Here is a 22,933-nt window from a genome sequence, read left to right on the forward strand (position 1 = left end):
AGAACAAGTTAAAAATTACTTAGACAAGTTAGAGGTATTTAAGTCATCAGGGCCTGATGAAACATCCTAGAATACTCAAGTAGCTGACTGAGGAGATATCTGAGCCATTATCGATTATCTTTGAAAAGTCATGGAAGACAGGAGAGATTCCAGAAGACTAGAAAAGCGCAAACATAGTGCCCATCTATGAAAAGGGAAATAAGAACAACCTGGGCAGTAACAGACCAGTCAGCTTAACTTCTGTACCCAGAAAGATAATGGAGCAAATAATTAAGCAATCAATTTGCAAACATCTAGAAGATAAGCTGATAAGTAACAGTCAGCATGGATTTGTCAAGAACAAATTGTGTCAAACCAACCCGATAGGTTTCTTTGACAGGGTAACAGCGCTTTGGATAGTAGATGTGGGATATCTTGACTTTAGTAAAGTTTCTGATACTGTCTCGCCTCACTTTCTCATAGACAAACTAGGGAAATGCAACCTAAATGGAGCTACTATAAGGTGGGTGCATAACTGGTTGGAAAACCATTCCCAGAGAGTAGTTATCTGTGGTTCACAGTCATGCTGGAAGGGCATAATGATTGGGGTCCCACAGGGATCTGTTCTGGTTCCAGTTCTATTCAATATTTTCATCAATGATTTACATAATGGTATAGAGAATACACTTATAAAGTTTGCGGATGATACCAAGATGGGAGGGGTTGCAACTGCTTTGGAGGATAGGATTAAAATTCAAAATGATCTCGACAAACTGGAAACAAGGTCTGAAGTAAATAGGATGAAATTCAATACGGACAAATGCAAAGTACTCCACTTAGGAAGGAACAATCAGTTGCACAAATACAAAATGGGAAATGACTGCTAGGAAGGAGTCCTGTGGAAAGGGATCTGGGGGTCATAGTGGACCACAAGCTAAATATGAGTCATCTGTGCAACACTGTGGCAAAAAACACAACATCATTCTGGGATGTGTTAGCAGGAGTGTTGTAAGCAAGACACGAGAACTAGTTCTTCCGCTCTACTCAGGCCTCAACTGGAGTATTGTGTCCAGTTCTGAATGCAACATTTCAGGAAGGATGTGGATAAACTGGAGAAAGTCCAGAGAAGAGCAACAAAAATGATTAAAGGTCTAGAAAACATGACCTATGAAGGAAGATTGAAAAAAAAAAAGGGGGGGGGAGTTGTTTAGTCTGGAAAAGAGAAGACTGAGAGGGGACATGATAACAGTTTTCAAGTACATAAGAGGTTGCTACAAGGAGGAAGGAGAAAAATTGTTCTTCTTAACTGCTGAGGATAGGACAAGAACCAATGGGCTTAAATTGCAGTAAGGGAGGTTTAGGTTGGACATTAGGAAAAACTTCCTGGCTGTTAAGCATTGGAATAAATTGCCTAGGGAGGTTGTGGACTCTCCATCATTGGAGATTTTTAAGAGCAGGTTAGACAAACACCTGTCAGGGATGGTCTAGATAATACTTAGTCCTCCCATGAGTGCAGGGGATTGGCTAGATGACCTCTTGAGGTCCCTTCCAGTCCTATAATTCTGTGATTCCACCCGAAAATGCTTGATATGACATTAGATTGAAGCCTCACATATCACCAGCACCTGAAAAATATCCATGACAAAATAAAGATACATGAAAATCTTATTCAGAAACTGGCAAGAATGACCTGGGAAGCTGATGCAAAAATCTCTAAAGACCTCTTCACTGGACATTGGTCTCTACCACAAAATACTACTCCCCTATCTGGACACATCGCTCCCACACATCACTTGCCCATTCTCAGTTTAACACTGTTATGTGTATCATTATGGACATGGTGAAATCAATGCTACAGCCATGGCTTCTCGTACGAGTGTAGATCTAGCCATCCCAAATTCATCACAACATGAGATTCCTTTGTCGGTTCCATCATATTTGGGGGCGGGGGGAGAATCTTCTAATACATAATAACCTAAATAACATACCAAGATTCCAATTCAAATCCTGAAAATCTTTTTGGCTTGCAGCGCTAGAGCTCGAAGCACTGGGTTCTCCCCCGAAGATCAGTGGTAAGCAAGGTGGGAAGGAGACCAACATCCCAAACAAACAGCTCATCAAGCACCCAGGCAAACAAATCCAGTGCCTTTTAACTCACATGGAAAATATGGTCCATTGTGGACCACATCTGCTTATTACACAGCAGATGTGCCTACATCCTTCATAAATGGAGAATGAGACACAATCCTATTTGTTACTGCAGAAACAAACTTCAAACTATGGAGCACCTCATCAACCGATGTCCCATGTCGTAGCTCGCCCATCCTCTCCTCGTCACCTGAAGTAATCAATTGGATTGCGAACCTAGGCTTGGACATCCAATATTGATGTTTTTAAGCCATACCAAAGAAAAAGAATTTCTGAACCTAGTAATAAAGGAAATGCAAAATGCTGCCTTGAAATAGGCACTGTGCACAGACGGATACATTTTAAAGATCACAACAATAAGAAGGTTAGGTCTAATATACAACTAGCACCACAGAACTGTCAGGACCAAGGGAGTGCTGGGATGTGAGATAGGTTAGGTTACAAGGAAATTGTTCTGATTACACTATCAACCAGGGAAGTGAAATGTCTAAAAAAATAATCCCACACTTGCACAATTCTCTGATAATTAAAATGGCTTGGTGTGTTTCAGTATTTCAGTTTTGCATTGTGTGTTAGGCTAGATCATGTGATTTGAGTCACATGGTATATGTTTGAGTTCCCTGATTGGCTAAGCTGATTTTTAAGTATGGATTATTGTTATTTGTCTTGTGGAATTGCCGAGAGGCTCCAGATAGGTTCTAATCGCACTTAGAGCTGAAGAACTTATCACAGCTAAGGCGCTTTATGTTTCAATTTCATAGCCTGTGCCTTATTGGAGCCCCTATTTAATTTACAGACTGTCTATATTTTTGCAAGCTCAGTGTTTGAAAAAGCTTCTTTTGCTTCTGAATTCCACAGAGTGATACTGGAGAGGAAAGATGGTAGTTGGATAGAGCCTAAAACCATTGACTTCAATGATAGTTGGATAGAGACTTAAAACAGAAACAGGCTCGCGTTTCTATCTACAGAGTGAAGTATCGTGAAGGCTAGGTTGTTAGCAGTGAGCTACTCCTTAACTGGAGATGACAAGACATTTTTAGAAATATTTGTGTGAAAGAAAGAGCATTTTTTGAACTGCATTTAAAGTGACAACTGTGAAGGAAAAGAGGAAATTCAATTGGTGAGTCAAATGCTCTGAGACTTGATATTTCAGCCTGTGAAGGAACCTCTTTCCAAATCAATACACATTGTGGAGGAATTCATACTTAAGCTTCTGGAACTGAATGTGGATGCCAGTCTCCTGGAGATTGGAGAGTTTATAGGAAACATGCATAGAAATTGATGGTATTCACAGATTCAAAAATATGTATTGCTAACTGCTGATTTTAGGGGACAAGGACAGTTGTTTAAATGACTGAAGTGGGAAGGAAGGAACTAATTTGCAAAGGGGTTGAGAGAATGGGTCAAATTCTGCTCTCAGAATGAAAATTACTCCTGTGCAAAGAGCCTGAAAAAGGCCCATGCTTTACCCAAATTCTGAAAATACGGCTTAAATAGGATGTTAGTGGTGCCTAGAGCTAGGGAGGTGCCTCAACAGGGCTTGGGAGGAAAGTCTGAAGCAAATGGGATTGAATGGGAGTAAATGAAAGTAAAATTTGTCCTAGTGTGTTTTGTTGGCTTGAGTTTTCATGTGTCCCATATCTTTCAACAGTCCAAAGGCTCAAATGTGAAATAAAGACCCAAAAGACACAGGATAAAGAGGGCTGCTTGAAACTAAGCTATGCAAGAGTGTTTTTTTTTAATCATTTAGAACATTTTGTAATTAAATTTAGTCTTCTCATTCAACAGTTCTGATTTTAATCAATAAAAATAATTAAGAACGTTCATAAACTGTGAAGTTGGGATGCAAATCCAAACACCACCAAACTTTGGAGGGTTTCATTCAGTCTATTATATTGGTGGGAACTAGCACTGAAGTTTTGGATCTGGACCTGAATTTCTCAGGACCCCTAGGTTTTGATTCAGGCCCTGTCTTAAAATAGTAAGAGTGAGAGAAACCTCTGTTTGCCCAGAGCAGAATGAAATGTGATTAAAATGAAAGCTGTACCTTGTACACAATGAGAGACATTTCAGCGTACACTGGCTCAAAGGGAACTTTCCAGCCACCTAACATGCCTGCGTAACTCCCATTAGGATTATACATTGGCAAGTGAGGAGGGTGGACTCTAATTAACGTGTTTACAATGGAAAGTGCTTCTTCCAGTGTACTGCTTCCCAACTGAGTTGAGAGTGATTTACCAAGATAAAACCCTGCTGTCACTCAGCTTCCAAATAAGGTAAGAGAAGACTGGGCAAAGGGAGGTTGAGATGGTAAAGTGAATTAGCATTGGTGAATTTGAAGCGCTTATACTGCAGTCTGCAGTTCAGCTGTTTGCCTGGGTTTTTTTTGTTTGTTTTGTTTTTAATTTATCCTCACATTAATAAACCTTGTCCTCTGCTGATAAGGAGTCCAAGTGCTTAGTTTAGTTCACCATTCCCCCACCTCTGATCCCCCACGGTTTATAATGTAACATTTATTTTGCTGGCTAGAATTTATTTGGTTTCTAGAAGCCTTCATACAAGGCTACCATCCAAATTAATTCATTAAGGCTAATCAAATAGAAAGTTACAACACAGCAATGGGAATCTTGTCTTTACCAGCACACTGACTGCAGCTGTATAATTAAGGAAACAGTCACCCAGGGACACCTTGAGAGATGTTCCCTTCTTCAGGGGAGCCATTGGTAACTCCGGTAGGTTAAAACCACTGGTAATACAAAGAGGTTAATTCTCTCTCCATTATCTTACTTTAAAAAGAAAAGGAGTACTTGTGGCACCTTAGAGACTAACCAATTTATTTGAGCATGAGCTTTCGTGAGCTACAGCACATCCGATGAAGTGAGCTGTAGCTCACGAAAGCTCATGCTCAAATAAATTGGTTAGTCTCTAAGGTGCCACAAGTACTCCTTTTCTTTCTGCGAATATAGACTAACACGGCTGTTACTCTGAAACCTATCTTACTTTAGATGTGTAAATCGTGGAGGGCCTTTGCTGTGGGCAAATAGTCTGATCTGTAGCCATTCCACCTCAGGCTGTGATTTCACAAGCTGAACAGACCTGGGCTGGCTCCATGCTCCGTTGGCAGACTTCTAGGAAGAACCACCAGCGCTTAAGTGAGCTGTAGCTCACGAAAGCTCATGCTCAAATAAATTGGTTAGTCTCTAAGGTGCCACAAGTACTCCTTTTCTTTTTACAAGGAACTTGGTGATGCAGCAAGTTCAACTCAATCCTGACTAATTAGGATCATTAAAGGATTCCAAGGCACTTTAAAAAACAAAAACAAAAAACAGAGGCTCTGATCACATTCCAAAATGGATAATTACATTGTACCTACTTACAATTCCCCTGCAGCTTCAATTAGATATAGCACTTTCCTTCACAGTCTGTCCTCCACTGCGGTGCAATGTGGCTGTGCACAGTTAAACAGCTGCTATTCTCCATCCAAGATGCAGATGCAATTCAGTGGTAAGCAAAGTGACCTAGGATATGTAAATAAGAGGGACTATATAAAGGAATTTGTATTTGACTGGCTCCTGTATTTATTGAATATCCTTGTATAAATGAAGCATACTTCCAAATAACTTAGAATAGGCCAGATACTCTTAGGCTGCTGGGCTTTCATTCTCACTCCCCCTCCCCTCCACCAATGGCAGGACTGTGGGCTGAGCAGAAAGTGGGACCAGAAAAGGCTACATAGGCCAGGCATCCATAGGAAAGCCTGGTTCTAAATTCATGGTTCCCAACCACAAGGAAAGGTTATAGGGGAGACTCCAGCAAAGGCAGGACAGTCAGCTTTCAGCCATCCTGCCTTCGTTTCCTGGCCAGCACCTGTGTTCTGTTGGTGACATTCACCTGCCTGCACAGGGACAGAACGAGGTCAACACACACCACTTAAATCTCACAATCCAGGACCTGTGCTAGCTTGCTGCAGAAGGGTGAATTTCACCTGTGGGCTCTCTGTTGGCGGGAGACAGCAGGATGGCAGGGGAAGTTAACAGATGTGGCAATTTCCTGCAATATCATTGAAGAAACATATCTTGGGACTCCATTACACTAAATGCAAAGTTTAGGTATTGTTGTGGGTTGGGATTCAGCAATTCCAAGATTAGAAGTGACCCCTGTGATCATCTAGTCAGACCTCCTGTATAACACAAACCATAGAACTTCCCCCAAAATAATACCTAGAGGAAATCTTTTAGAAAAACCATCCAGTCTTGATTTAAAAATTGCCAGTGATAGAGAATCCACCATGACCTGTGGTAAATTGTTTCAATGGTTAATTACTCTCACGGTTCAAAATTTACGCCTTATTTCCCATCTGAATTTGTCTAGCTTCAGATTCTAGCCATTGGATCATGCTATACCTTTCTCTGCTAGATGGAAAAGCCCAATATTAAATAGTGTTCCCCATGTAGAGACTTACGGACTGATCAAGTCACCCTTTAAACTTCTCTTTGCTAAACTAAGGACTGCATTAATCTTGTTAGCCACAGAATTATAGTGGGAGCTCATGTTCAACTGATTATCCACCATGACCCCCAAATCTTCTTCAGAGCCACTGCTTCCCAGGATAGAGTCCCCCATTCTGTAAGTATTGCCTACACTGTTTGTTCATAGATGTATACATTTATATGTATCTGTGTTAGAATGCACATTGTTTGCTTGCATCCAGTTTACCAAAAGACCCAGATCACTTTGAATCAGTGACATGTCCTCTTCATTATTTATAACTCCCCCAATTTTTGTGTCATCTGAAAACTTTATCAGTAATGATTTTATGTTTTCTTCCAACTCATTGATAATAATGTTAAACAGAGCAAGAACTGGTCCCTCTGGGACACCACAGGAAACACAACTGCTTGATGATGATTTCCCATTTACAATTACGTTTTGAGACCTATCAGTTAGCCATTTTTTAATCCATTTAATGTATGACATGTTAATTATATTGTTCTAATTTTTTAATCAAAATGCCATGTGGTACCAAGACAAATGCCTTACAGAAGTCTAAGTATATTACATCAACATTACTACATTTATCAACCAAATTTGTAATTTCATCCAAAAAAGATCTTGAATTAGTTTGACAGGATCTATTTTCCATAAATCCATATTCATTTGCTATAATTACACTACCTTCCTTTAATCTGATTTGATCTGATTGCATATGCACCAATTCCAAAGCTTGACAGCATTGGTGCAGAGGGAGAGGGATCTTGCCCCACCTTGCCGGTTTATATAGAACATGCCTGACAAGTTGTCTGTCATGACCTTTATGTGTTTGCCCTGATTAATGGTAGAAACTAGAGACAGGCATGTCTGACTGCCCTGAGTTTCAGGAGCTTGATCTGCAGAGTGGTTTCTTGAGGCATCTACCTGCACCAAGCCATGTGAGTGTCTAGATGCGCTCCTCACCCCAACAGGGATGCATCCATTGTTATGACAACTTTTGTGGAAAGGCAGGCAAAAGAGACTCCTGCACAAACATTCTGAGGGTATTTCCACCAACTGAGAAGTTCCTTTATGAAGGTGGGTATGGAAAGTAGTGTAGTCAGACTGTCTGTTTGGTGACTAAATAGTCCTGAGCACCCTTAAAAGCTAAGCATTCACAGTCTTGCATGATCTATAATGACAGTACCTGCTGCATATGCCCCAGCAGCTGAAGACAGTTTTTGACTGGGGTTTGAGGGATGATCTGAGCTGTCTTGACTATGTTGGTTCAGACCAGGAATCTGTGCATTGGGACATAGGGTCTTACTGCTATTGAATCACGATGAGCTCCTATCAATTCTAACTTTTGCACAGGGACAAGGTGAATTTTTAAAAATTTAGTTGTAGGCGCAATTTGAGGAAGAGGTCTATGGCTTTGCAAGTTGTCCATGAAGTTATGTCTACGGAGCCATCTTTCAGAAGCCAATTGGCTCAGTAAAGGAACACCAGAATTCCTCTTCTGCAGAGGTGTGCTGCTCCTACTAACATAACTTTTGAAAAGACCCTTGGGGCAGATGAAAAGCCAAAAAGGGAGCACCCTGTACTGAAAATGATCCTGAATGTACAATATAGGAATATTATGTGAGATGGATGGATCACTGTATGGAAGTGTCCTGAAGGTCAAGGACTGAGAAGCAATCCCCTTGGTCCAGTGATGGGACTATTGCTGAAAGTGTCACCATCTTGAATTTTTGTGCCTTCACAAAGGTGTTGAGTAGCCTTTAATCTAGGATGGGTTTCCAAACACTGTTCTTTTTTGGAATCAGGAAATATCTGGAATAAAACCCCTTCCCTCTGTGCTGCGTGGGAACCAGTTCTGTAGTACAGAAGAGTAGGAGAGAGTCTATTTTCTGTCATTGCTGGTTCTTGTGAGAGGGGTCCCTGAAGAGGGATGGGGAAGGAGAATTAGCAGGTGGAAGAGAAGTAAAGTGGATGGAGTACCCTGTAGAGAAGATCTCCAAAACCCACTTGTCTGTAGTGATTGCCTTTACCACTTCCGGCAGGCTTGGAAGTCAGTGCCAAAGGGAGGAAGACAGGTGAATCAATGCAACTGGTAAAAATGGGAAAGGTAATTCAGGACATTGACCACGCAGTCAAAATTGGTGCTTGGAGGTGGAAAGTTGCAAGGTTGAAGGTTGAGAAGTGGGTGGTTTGTTGTCTCTGGAACCTCTTGTCTCTTGCTTTTTGAGATTTGTATGATCTGTGAGAGGAGAGCTCAAGACTTGGGCAGGACAGAATCTCCCTACTATCTGGGTCTTACTAAATTCTCTTGTGGGCAAGTGTATAGATCGAGAGAACACAAAGTAGCCCCGGAGTCCTTTAACATTTGCAAAGATTCATCTGTGTTGTCAGCGACCAGTTTGGCACCATCAAAAGGGAGGACTTTGATCATATTTTGGACCTTCTTTGGAAATCCTGAGAGCTGGAACCAGGAGGCCCTCCTTATAACTACCATAGTAGAGATCGAATGGGTATCAGCAGCATTGAAGGAGGCCTGCAGAGATGTTCTGAGGAGCAGCTGGCCTTCTGCAATAATTGCCTGGAATTGCTCTGTGTTTTGCTGGTAGATGCTCAATAAATGAATTCAGCTTAGTATAGTTTGTATGATTGTACTTCACCATTAAAGCGTGGCAGTTGGTGATTCTGAACTGTAAAGTTGCTGATTAATACAATTTTCTACCAAATAGTCAAGGCACTTATGATCCTTGTCACAGGGCTCGAATTTAGATGGTGCTACCTCCCACATTCATTAACACTGACCAGAGTTAGGAGAGGGATGAGAGAATAAAAATGTGGGTTCTTTAGATGTGTCATATTTCTTATCCAGTTTCTTGCATCTAGGTGGAATTGTGGCCAGGGTGTGCCAGATAATGAGGCCCTAATGGACCCTGCAAATGTTAACAAGCAAGGCAATGGGGGCAGATGAAGCTGTATGAAGGGTGTCAAGCAGCTTATGTTGTAATTCTATAAACACTTCAAGAGGGATCTGCAAAGAATCTGCAATTCTATTGACAATGTCCTGAAATTGTTTGAAATTGTCCATTGGGGATGGAGGAGGTGGCATAACCTCTCCATCCAGGGATGAAGAAGAGATGTTGGCTGATGGAGATGTCTTCATCAGCCCTCGCTTGTTTCTCAAAGGTTTCTTCCTGAGGTTCCTGTCTTATAAAGAGGGAGAATGACAAGGGCTGTCTATCTCTGGCAGGTGGTGCTTGAGGCCCTAAAGAATTGCTAGCAATAGGCTGCACATGGGTCCTAGTATGGCCAATCAGGTGACACATATGGGATGGGTGGAGACATCCATGGATATTCAGATCAGCGAGATGGTGGTTGTGGCCATCTCTCACGAGTGATATCAATCTCCTCAGACACCTCTGGAAAAGAGCCCTGCACACATATCTGGGGACTGGGGCAAGATCTTCAGCAGAATTCTTCTCTTCCAAATCACTCTGTAGCAGAGGAGCACTGGAAGAAACCTGAGGTGAAAAACCATTGGTACCAGGCAAATGTCCAGAGATCTGGAAGTCCTTGGTACTGAGAGAATCTTGGAATAGAGCAGTGTTAAGTCAGGTGTCTAGGACACAGTAAGGTCTCGGGAAAAGTGTTAATCCCGCACTACTGAGGGTGTTGTCAGTACTGGGTCCGCAGCCTGTGCCGAAGTTAGTGGCTGAGGGAGTTGATGGTACTGTGAATCTCGACCGCTCTGAGGGCCCGAGTGGGCTCCTTTGGTACCCAGTGAGGAGAGGTAACACTCATCTCTCCGTCTTGTGCCTTGATGGCGCTGATGACATCTGGGAGCTGGGAACCTTACAGTGCCTTTGTTACCTGGGGAACCAGCAGCCTTGTGGGGACCAGTTGGAGAGTAGTGGGTGCCGAAGTGTCTGGAGTCATGGGAGACCGCCACTTCTTTGAGGTAGATTCCCTACCTGGAAAACTTGAGTGACGGTCTTTGGGAGTCTTATGGGAGGAATCTGGGGTCTTCCTCTTAGATACCCTCGAGGATGCAGTTCAGAGACAGCAGTGGCAGTGTTCTTTCTCAGACACCGGTGTATGGGTGGGGGAAGGTGTGTCTGGATCAGAGGCGGGGTGAGGTGAGCTCTCCATCATGAGAAGTGGAAATTTGATCTCCCTGTTTTTTCTGGCTCTAGATTTTAATGCCAGATAAAAGTTGCACTTTTGGGAAATATGAGATTCCCCGAGGTAATGCATGGGGAGTGTCTGTCACTCATCGGGATTGCCTCCTGGCTCAACAGGCAACACTAGAAACTGGGATAACTTGGCATGCTCTCCCAGTAAAATAAAAACTCCTAGGGGGGACGAAACTAGAAGAAAGCTACACGTATCAGTTTTTTTAAACTGCTACAGCTAAAACTACTACTAACTACTCCTAAGAACAACTATCACGAGTTAACCACTAACAGAGCTACAGGGAGACAGTTGAGGTAAAGGCGGACCACTGTTATGGCTCTGTCTCAGGCCAAGGGGGTGGAGAAGGAACTGAGGGCAGTTCGCTCATGCAGTGCTATGTAACAATAGCATGGAACATGACACTGAGTACCATGCATGGGTGGGCTGAACAGAAACTGCTATGAGACTTCTTCAAGGGCACCTAGAGCGGAGCACTTACATGGACACTACTTGAACTTGTGACTGTTGGCAACTGTTCATAGCCTCTGGAGAGAAAGAAAAACACAGGTGGCCTACTGAGGCACTCTGGCTTGACCCCAGTAGTGAGGTCTCAGAAATATCAGCTTGGTAAGAACAGAACATAAGAATGGCACACAGGGTCAGACCAGTGGTCCATCTAGCCAAGTATGCTGTCTGCAGACAGCGGCCACTGCCAGATGCTTCAGAAAACAAATGCTTCAAGAGGCGCTACTTCTTCAGTAAAATAAAAATTCAAAGTACCGTGTGCTCCATTCTTTGCTCCAACTCCTCAAATTCTTCCAACTCTTCAAATTCTTCCACTTTCACCAAAATAGGCTATTTGTTTATTACAGCTGGAACTAATATTTCCCCTGTAGCCAGTTAACAGAAATACATCCTTTGTGGCTTTCAAAATCCCTACAGGATTAGGAGTGAATACTTCAAGAGTGCATTATAAATTCAGACATGTCTATTGGGCTTTCAAGTATCACAGCAGGAGCTTCTTACTGAGGCAACCTGAGGGTAAAGGCTTTCCCACCTTTCCAAAGTGACTCCTCCCACAAAATTTTCTTAAACTGAAGTTAAAAAAAAAAAAACACAAACCTACCTAGTTCAGCTCCTTAAAGCCACTCCATTCGAAGCAGAGCTGAATATATATATAATTTAACACAATCACATACTCAAACATTACTCGGGAGTCTGCGCTAGTTTTCCCAATGTTTTCAGTACTTTGCACACTATGTGGCAGGTTGTTATTTGAGCCCTAAGCACATTTTAAAAAAACCTAACAACCTGAAACAAGTTAATGGGTTTGTTTTCAAACACACACTGTCCCAGATGAAGTTTGAGCACCTGTCATTATCTTCCACACCAAAATCTGCCATTGTTACAACTGGCAGCATTGTTGCTTTGTGACAGCGATTACAAAGGTAGGATTAGATATAGCCCATTTCTCCTCTCCCCCACTGTGTGTGCTGAACCAGCAACTTTGCCATGTTTTGATCAGATGCACGCAGCACGGACATAAAAATCAGGGACAGTACTACACAGATGGGGGAGGAATCAGTAACAGACACACAAAATCAAGGGCAACTTTAAAAAAAAAAAAAAAAAAAAAAAAGAGACTGAACACAGTTTAAAAGGCACCTGGTTCTGAATCTATAAATGTTTATTTCTAAAGGGTCTGGGAAAAGCGGTTCAGATGCGTTTGTCCTATTTTCAGCCTTTCAAATGCATGTCATCTGATGAAAAACCTCCAGTGGGCTGAGCCTGAGAAGGGATTGGTGGGAGACTGTAAGAAGGAAAATGAGTTTTAGCTTGAAGATCAAGGCTAGTTGTTGGAGTCACATCATACAGCCTTTAAAATTTAAGAACCACTTACAGCAACTGGTGTAGGTGGTACTTGCAATACTGTGCCTGCTGTTAGGTTAATTGCTCAGCAGAGGGCTTGCATGGGTGTAACCTCTTAAAAAAAATTATCAGGAAGGGCCCAAGGAGCTAAATTCATCATCTTTATGGAGTGTTGTTGTGTCAGCTAGAAATACAGAAGGGAGTCTGGAGGTGGAGGGGATGGATCGCTCTCATCCCCTGGGAATTTCTTAGGTTTGTGATCATATGCATATTATTCAGAGAGGAAAAGATGGTGTCAGTGAGCCCACTGATTATGGCACAGAGGGGAAATATAGCTAGTACTTAAAACATGCACAAGACAGCACATGAAGATGGAAAAACCTTTATATTTCACCATGTTTTGCATCTGAATTTGCACCCCTCATTCATTCAGTAGCATATATTAAAGAAGTCACTGTTTGTTAAGATTCATTTGCTCTTAAAGCAACATTCAAACTAGTTGCTAGGGAGAGCACTGCCACAACACAGCAGGCTCATTTTTTGTACCAGACTGCTACACAAGAGATCCTTATTTGCCAACCTGCAATTGCTGCTGAAACCCAAGACCCTGCAAAAATGCTGCTACTGGTTTTAGCAGATCAAGTCACGCTGATGGCTCACCAGAGTTTCCATTACAGAATCACTAGAGCATAGAAAGAAAGGTTTATTTTAGTGCCTAATGCTCCAGCCCTGCAAACACATACACATAAGCTTAACTTTAAATATGTGAGCAGTCCCATTTGAAACCACTGGGGAAACCACTCAGAAGCCGAAAATGTAATGTGTCCCTAAGTTTTTGAAGAATGAGAGACAAAAACCTGAAAGGTTTTCCAATCCAGTTTGCACCTAAACTTAAAATAGGCGGTGGGGTCAGAGAAGACTCAAGTACATTATGGGATTTGGGACTCTGTGATTTAAGAGGAAGATAGCAAGCGAGACATGAAGAACTCTGACTTCAGCACAGGTTACTTGACCAGCATCAATCTGCTCAGTATATATCCATAATGACTTCAGTGAAGGTACTTCATATTTCTATTAAAAAAAGAAAAGGAGTACTTGTGGCACCTTGGAGACTAACAAATTTATTTGAGCATAAGCTTTTGTGAGCTACAGCTCACTTCACAGCTGTAGCTCACGAAAGCTTATGCTCAAATAAATTTGTTAGTCTCCAAGGTGCCACAAGTACTCCTTTTCTTTATGCGAATACAGACTAACACGGCTGCTACTCTGAAACCTGTCATATTTCTATTGTATTCATCAGTATTGTAATTGAAATCCCAGTTTGATTCTTACTTTCCCTCTGGCCCAGTTAAGCTGCTAATTTGTATTTTTCATTAACTTTAGTAATACACAATTCATCCACTGGAGCAAATATTTTTATGGTTTTTTTTAAGTTCTCTAGTCTAGACTCCCCCAATATATTCCTTAGTTTTGGTTAGCAAATGCAACAGGCACAAGCACAGCAGCACTAAGATCTCATAGACTTGACAAAACAGATTGTGATCTTCCATTTTCCAGCTACTCTTAGAAAGACAAGCAACCTGCACTATGTAGGTCAGCGTCAGTAGCAGCTACCGTAGCTTGAGAACAATCTAAACAAAGGAAGAGATTTTTCTTTGTAGCTGAATAAGTCATTCCACATCCATGCAGTAGCCATGCCTCACCTCTAAAGGAAGAAGCATTGTGAGCAAATGAATGAACTGGGCATTCCATGTTATGTTAGTAGCATTGTTTTTATACACATGGGAGACAAAAAAGCTGGATTCAGTCATGGCTTTTATTGTGCCGTCTGTCATCTCAGCAGAGCTACTTCATTACCTTATGTCTGCTGGCTTGGATTGAAAGTGACAGCAAATAACTCTCACTGGCATCTTCTTGCGACTGGCACAATAACAGTGTTAGCAACTCTGCAGTGGCCTTCCAGTGTTTTGAGAGATCTGGAACTTTACCAGAAGATTTCAAACCTTTTCAGAGCACAGACCACATTTTAACAGGAAGTTGTTTCGTGCCCTGTCTTCCCATTCATGATAGCATGGACCAACTCTCCCCCACCACCAACCCCGGCCCTCCCTCACTGGCCAACAGTTGCTTACTAGTGAAAATAAGATTATTAGGGAAATAGTACATGCATTTTTAACTTCATTTAGTGCATCTAAACAGATGCAAACAAGTAGCCAGCACCATGTGATCAGTTCGCTTTTTGCAGGCCACCCGCGTGGGATACAATGCATAGTGCAACTGGTTCTGTGACAAAAAATATTTGGTCAGGAAGATGACAGTGAACATGAAGCAGTAGTCAGAAAAGAGACAGAGTAAGTAAAACCCAAAAAGTGTAGAGGGGAGTAACACTGTATTTTGTAGGGTTCCATTACATCCATTTGCACTATACAAAGAATAATCAGTTCTTACTCAGTGACAATAATTCACTATATAATAGTGTAGTGTAGATGCGATTTATACAGGCAAAGAAGTGCTTTAGCCAGCATAATTTATACCAGTTCCTGAGCAAATTAAGCTATACCAGCTTTTGCTGGCATAGTAGTGTGATAAATTTTGGAGGGACACATTTTTCCAGTGATGCCATAGCTCCTTACCAGTAATTCTCCCCTTCGACCCCACAGCCCAATTTTCTGCTTCAGTCATTCTTGGGTGGGGCTACAGAAGCCAGATCTCAGGTGGCAAGTGGCAGTGGTCCTGTCCTACCCTGCTCTTACTGCTGTCTCAGTCTCTTGGAGCGCAATGGCCCAGTTTATGTGCTTTTGTATTAGTGGGGACAAGCTCTTTAAGGGACGGATGATCTGTTTGTTCTATTCATACAGCGCCGGGCACAATGGCATCTGGCCCCTGACTGGAGCTCCTAGGCATTGCCACAATACAAATAAATAAATACATTATTAAAAATAATACTACTAATAACAAATGGGCCATACCAACCAATGGTGGGATGGGTGAAGCCATCATTTCTAAAACTGCTTTCTCCTCCAATCCCTGGCTGAAAGCCATTCGGTTTATGTGCCCCTTTTTTTCACATCAGTTTTGAGTCATAATGACTCCACTCCCTCTTTAGTTCTTCCAAAGGTCAGTTCCTTCCAGGCATTCCCTTACACAACCCACTCTCCTACCCCTTGATTTCCTTCAGTCTCTTGCTTCTGAATTATTGTTGTATTGTTCACAGTCACTCACTGTAGCAAAAAGTAACAATGGTACAGTGACTCTTTAACATATCACTACACATTGTTAGTTAAACTTTCCAATGCATCAAGTTAGAGTGAAGGGGAGGAATTCACTGCAGGGTGTGAGAATGGCAAAATAATAGTCAGAATGCAGAGGCTCAGAACAGGGAACCTTGTCTGATAAATTTGCTAGTGAATCAAGAGCTGTTCCCCCCACGCCCCCAACAGTCAAGTAGCTGTATCATCAAAGGGCTTCTTGCATCCTGTTTCCACAGCATCCAACAAACTAGCTTAAAGTCTCAGACATTTAGATACAATCCTCCTCCTGGATTCTGAACAGGAACTGCAGGATGCGATAATAAGCTTTGCTACTTTCTAAGTTAAAAATCCTTTTCTCTGTGTAAGTAACTGCATGAGACAGAGTGGGTGTCTTGAACAGATGATCTCAGCTTCTTGAGGTACCTGAATAGTATAGGCTGATTTCATTTATTCTCACTCTGACACCATAGGTCTCTATGTGACTGTGACGTGGTGCACTCACCACTCCAGTGCCTCCTCATGGCCAATATGGGAATTAGCTCTGGTAGCCAGTGTGCCTTGCTTTGGTGGTGCTCCACCTGTCACCTCTTCTGCTTCTGGACCCACATCCCTCCAAGGACTGCAATATCCTCTTCAGTGACACAGCCCTTTGGCCATGCCACACTTGGTGCTTCCCCATTCCAGGGGAAATCTCTGTAGTCACTGTCCAACCACTTCTCTCAGTGGTGAGCACAGTCTACTGTTTAGCCACTTCCCCAGTGGTGAGTGGGGGGGACCTGGACCCGTTCACTACTCTGGGTCCTGGGACAGGAACCCTGTAGAAAGCCGCTGCTGTGGCACCCCCTCCGACTCTTCAATAGGTTTCCCTGGGCCACTTCCTCACGGCTCCAGCACCCTCTTTGTCCTTACCTCATGACCTCAGCCTGCAGGTCCTTGCAGCCCCCCAGGAGCTGCCTTTAGCTCCCCCAGTCTCTGCCTGCAGCACTGGTCTGCCCAGGGTGCTTGCTGCTTTCAGCCTGCAAGGCAGCTATTCCTCTTCAAGCTCCAGGGAGTAACTGAAGCTGTTCTGCTCTGCAGCCCTTCTTATATGGGCCTGCTCAGCCCTGATTGGCTGCTCCTCGCAGCCCTTCTCTAATTGGCTGCCTCCTGCGCAGCCACCCAAGAGGTCTATTAACCCTTTAGAGCCCAGTGTGGGATAGGCGCCCCACCACAGTGGCACAAACATTACACTTGCATAACAATGAAAAAACCAAATTTTTAATCATAGGTAGTGTCGTAAGACCTTTGTGCTGCAGGGGGGCTCCAAAGGCTCCTGGGGACTCTTTGTGAAAATCCTGCCCCCTGATTGCAAGGGAGGGTCAGAGTACTTAGCTTATCTCTGGTGGAGTCACCCCTATTTGCATCACCCTGGACAGAGATAAGTTTTATCCCCAGAGCCTTTAAAAATATCTCTGAAGAGCACATTACTTACTTCTGGAATGGAGCAGCTTGCATCAGCTGTTGGATATTTTCAAAAAATTTCCAAGGCTATGATACCTCTGTTCCTTACTTGTTTGTGGACTGGGACTCAGGAGATCTTGGTTCAATTCCTGGCTCAGCCACAGGCTTCCTAAGTGACCCTTGGCAAGTCACTTATAAGGGGGAGATTTTCAAAGGCACCTCAGGAAGTTAGAAGCACAAATCCTATTGACTTTCTTCTTGCACAAAATGAGTAGTTCTGCTCAGCACACTGTTTCCTCATGCACTTACCCATATTGAACATGCAAAATGCATGTTTTGCAGGACAGTAAGGTTTTTTAGCAACTGCATCTGTTGTGCCCTTGTTTGAAAGCTGCCATCTGTTGTTAAAGTGATTTAGGAAACAGATAAATGAAAATAATTAATTAAAAGTAATGTTTGCCAAGGAGGAGGAACGGTTTGTGAAAATTTTTCTAATATGTATATATATATGTATACACACACATGCTGTTCTTTAATATATATTATACACACAAATCCCACTGAATTCCTCTTATATATGACTGTGATGGGTGCGATGAAAAACCTGAAGACACCCTACTGGGACAACCAGTTGAGTAAGGCTATGTCTTCACTGCAAAAAATAGGTGTTATTAGCAAACTTGAGATAGGTCTCTTGCTATAAGATCTTAGTGAAGACAAGGACAAGGTGAATACTTTACCTCCTGCCTGGGTTTTATCTTGACTTGTTATATCGAGGTAAAAACTACAGTACCTTGTCTCCATTAGAATTTTGCACCGAGATAGCTATCTTGATAGAAAAACACACTTTTTTATTAAAAAGAAAAGGAGGACTTGTGGCACCTTAGAGACGAACCAATTGGAACCTTAGAGGAAACAGCCTCTGAGGTGCCACAAGTCCTCCTTTTCCTTTTGCGAATACAGACTAACACAGCTGCTACTCTGACACCCTTTTTTATCAGTGAAGACAAAGCCTAACAGTTTGCAGACTCTGCCCTACTTCAACTGTAGGATTTTCTGACTGTGATTTTAACTGTGCAGCTTTGAGGTTGAATTAACAGTTTTTTTGCATTTAATATCCCTTTTTTAACAGGGGAAAAAAGCAAAAGAAGAAATTGGCTATGCTTAAGCATGTTAGCATTTAAATGGGTCTAATTAGACTTTGAAGTTCACATCTCACTTAGGTGAATGAGCTCGGGGAGGGCTGAGCTCCCACCTCGGCAGCTTTGCGTCTGTTGCTTGGCGGCACACTCTACCACAGGGCCAGGGTAACATGACAGTAGGTATATTTACATTGTAGCAGCTATATTTTTTGTAACAGACAGACACGTTTGGTGTAAAGGAAAGCTTGGAATTTGCAGAATACTGTAAAATACAACAAAAATAGGGAATGACTTTAAATTGCAATATTCCCCTTTTTTTCTTTCCATATTCTCTTGCTCCTTCTGTTAAAATAACATTTTCATAGGCAAAAAAAAAAAAAAGGATTATCCTTTACATCCTTCTATTTTTTTTCTCCTTTTTCTTTTTTCCCAGGATAGTTTATAGTGAAAAGGAAAAACAAAAAGTATAAAATTATAAAGATTAATCCATTTTTGCCAGTACGTTTTTTGGGTGAAAAACCACATGAACTCAGTAAAAGGAATAAAATAATTGTAGATCTAAAATACATTTCAAGGAAAGTGTCTGTTAGGTACAAATGATCATTCCTCTCTTCCCCTCCTCCCCCTCAGTGTTTTTTCTCCCAGAGTGTCACACATCCTGCACCCTAAAGGGATGAGAAAACGAGAGTTAGTATTCAGTTTATGGCCCTGTGTCAAGGTTCCTTCCCCACTCTGAACTCTAGGGAACAGATGTGGGGACCTGCATGAAAACCTCCTAAGCTTACTTTTACCAGCTTAGGTTAAAACTTCCCCAAGGTACAAACTATTTTACCCTTGGACTTCCACTGCCACCACCAAACTTTATCTGGGTTCTTGAAAAAACGTAGTTTGGACACGTCTTTCCCCCCAAAATCCTCCCAACCCTTGCACCCCACTTCCTGGGGAAGGTTTGGTGAAAATCCTCACCAATTTGCACAGGTGACCACAGACCCAAACCCTTGGATCTTAGCACAATTAAAAAAGCATTCAGTTTTCTTACAAGAAGACTTTTAATAGAAGTAAAGGAATCACCTCTGTAAAATCAGGATAGTAGATACCTCACAGGGTAATTAGATTCAAAACATAGAGAATCCCTCTAGGCAAAACCTTAAGTTACAAAAAAGACACACAGACAGGAATATTCATTCTATTCAGCACAGCTATTTTCTCAGCCATTTAAAGAAATCATAATCTAACACATACCTAGCTAGATTACTTACTAAGTTCTAAGACTCCATTCCTGTTCTGTCTCCGGCAAAAGCATCACCCAGACAGACACAGACCCTTTGTTTTTCTCCCTCCTCCCAGCTTGTGAAAGTATCTTGTCTCCTCATTGGTCATTTTGGTCAGGTGCCAGCGAGGTTACCTTTAGCTTCTTAACCCTTTACAGGTGAGAGGATTTTTCCTCTGGCCAGGAGGGATTTTAAAGGGGTTTACCCTTCCCTTTATATTTATGACACCCTGTCCAACTGTAATCATGATTTTGTAAGCTATCACAAGTAGCATGGTTCAGTTTATTTCCACACAACAGCTCTTCTGTCTGTCTTAGGTACTTATATGGCCCCCATTTTCTGCTATCAAAATAAACATTTGTCCATTCACATCTACCATGCTGCCACATAACCAATCTGTATCAGTGCACCGTGGGGAAATCTGGGCAGTTATCCTAAAGTGCCTCAGCAAGGGATACAGCACCAGAGAACATGCAGAAAAGCTTCAGCAGCATGAAGAACAATGCATCCTAGGATGTCCTGTGACTCAGAGAGCTAGAAGGAAGGAAGATCAGCCAGACATGGTTACAATGTCCTGTCCACACAGTAAAAAACAAAGATCAGTGTGCTGAGCATTGGAAAACAATGAGATGCCAGCCTTCTCACAGGGATGGGCATGTGTTAACTAGTTCTGGATACTAGCTGAGTATTAACCACCTAGGGTGTGGACATACCATGTTCAGACCCAGCCATCTTCCTAAAGTCTTGTCTGCACTACAGAAAGACTTGTTGCTGAACATTGGTGGCGCTGATCACAGTTTGTCCATGGCTACATCCAGTCTGCTACACCCAGAGCTGACAGCCATTCTCAGCAATGGGTACATTTTGTAGGGTAGACCAGGCTGACCAGGTTACAAACTCAGTTAGACTGTATAGCCTTGGCAGGGCCTAAACTGAGGCTCAGATTAAATTCATGCTATGTCATGTAAGTGCTAGCCTCCTAGGTATTTTTCTGTGGTGGTTCAGATTAAATACATTCCTTGAGACGTTAACTGTCAAACACAGAAAGGTGACAGAATAAATCAGGGCTATTCTTACACGAAGTGGTCCTTTGCTGTGTCTAAATACGCGCACACACCCTCCTAATGAGTGCGTGAAGCCTAGGTCTCCGAAAGTGGCAAACACTTTTCTATATATCTTGTCACAGCATCACAGTGGGGAAAGCGTCCCCTTGATACAAAATGTATTTAGTTGAGAAATAGTGAAGATTGCCTATGCTAATGATCAAACATGGTTTCTTATTGAGGATTCTCTCTTACCAGCATGCTATCCTGATGTCAGTTGTTCTAGGGTGCGACTTCTATTGGCTTCTACATGGCATAACACCCATTTAGCCCTCAGTCTTTCTTTGCAATGGGCCAGATTCTGGCACTGTTGAGTAGTACCTTACTGCATGAGTAGTCTCATTGAAATAAATGACTAAGGTACTACATATTGTAACAGTATCAGAATCTGGGCCAGTGAGAATAAAGGGAGGGAGACTCTCATTGCAAATAAATTCTCCTTCCTTCCTTCTTTCAGTTTCGTGCTTATGAAAGCTACCAGCCCAATAACCCAGGAGACTGAAGTCCTTCATTTATCCATGGAATGCATACAGCATGGGCAATAATAGGACAATAGGACAATATTGTACAATATTGTAATATTGTACAATAGTTGCCCTTACACTGGGTATAGGGGTAAGACTGCACAACACCAAGATCTGCAACGCACATCTACTTGCTGGGTATTTTACCCGTTATTAGCTATCTTGTCAATCTGCTGTAATAGGATGTCATAATGCACCACAAGTATCCAACGGACAGTACTTTTAGTCTCTGTCTTCACTACAGCTTTAACTGAGTAAGAGGGCTGTGTTACAGCATAGAATCATAGAATCATAGAATATCAGGGTTGGAAGGGACCTCAGGAGGTCATCTAGTCCAACCCCCTGCTCAAAGCAGGACCAATCCCCAATCAAATCATCCCAGCCAGGGCTTTGTCAAGCCTGACCTTAAAAACTTCTAAGGAAGGAGATTCTACCACCTCCCTAGGTAACGCATTCCAGTGTTTCACCACCCTCCTAGTGAAAAAGTTTTTCCTAATATCCAACCTAAACCTCCCCCACTGCAACTTGAGACCATTACTCCTTGTCCTGTCATCTTCTACCACTGAGAATAGTCTAGAACCATCCTCTTTGGAACCACCTCTCAGGTAGTTGAAAGCAACTATCAAATCCCCCCTCATTCTTCTCTTCCGCAGACTAAACAATCCCAGTTCCCTCAGCCTCTCCTCATAAGTCATGTGTTCCAGACCCCTAATCATTTTTGTTGCCCTTCGCTGGACTCTCTCCAATTTATCCACATCCTTCTTGTAGTGTGGGGCCCAAAACTGGACACAGTACTCCAGATGAGGCTTCACCAATGTCGAATAGCATGGTTACCCCCAACCTCGTTACAATATAGTTAAAAATATTGGTCCAGATCCTCAATTGCTATAAATCAGTGTAGTTCTGTTTAATTAATTTTTCCTACAAAGGAAAAAATGGGGTTTTGTATCCCCCTTCCCCCCTTTACAATACATAAAGAAGGTCAGAAAGATCTAGGGTATTTTTTTCCTCAAAAAGTATTTTCCCATTTATTTCTTAAACTTTATAAATAACAGAATTTTCAAATATTACCTTTAGTTTACTTTTTTGCTAGCGGACGGCTTGGAGGACTAGCAAATTGGAATGAGAGCTTTCTCAAGACTTTGAATGAAGGGGTAAGGAATATCAAATCACTAAGAAAGAGAACATTTCTCCCTAATTTTTGTCAGAAGTTTGTTAAATAGATGTTAACAAAAGCACACAACAGCCTGATTTAAACCCCTTTCAGTTGCTCAGTTGTAATAACATTACAAGTACTTTTTTAGTATTTGTAATGTTATGACCTTATTGGTTCCTCAGTTGTCCATAAAGTCTTCCAGAAAAAGAGATTTTCCACTGAATGCATCCGATGAAGTGAGCTGTAGCTCACGAAAGCTTATGCTCAAATAAATTTGTTAGTTTCTAAGGTGCCACAAGTCCTCCTTTTCTTTTGCGGATACAGACTAACACGACTGCTACTCTGAAACCTGATAGAAGACTAAGTTACTTACGTTTTCTAGAGCAGCCAAG

The 22,933-nt window shown here is 42.1% G+C and overlaps 1 long non-coding RNA gene across 1 annotated transcript in view; it reads right to left on the reverse strand.

Annotated features, from left to right (window-relative positions):
- The window catches only part of LOC141999222 (uncharacterized), an 83,252-nt gene extending 77,674 nt beyond the window's left edge, over positions 1 to 5,578 (reverse strand). The window contains exon 1 of the long non-coding RNA XR_012641974.1: positions 5,505 to 5,578. This is a non-coding gene — a long non-coding RNA (uncharacterized LOC141999222). The remainder of the gene's footprint in view (positions 1 to 5,504) is intronic.
- Positions 5,579 to 22,933: the final 17,355 nt, after the last annotated feature.

Source organism: Natator depressus, chromosome 15 (assembly GCF_965152275.1).
Source record: "Natator depressus isolate rNatDep1 chromosome 15, rNatDep2.hap1, whole genome shotgun sequence".
Classification (NCBI taxonomy): Eukaryota; Metazoa; Chordata; order Testudines; family Cheloniidae; genus Natator; species Natator depressus.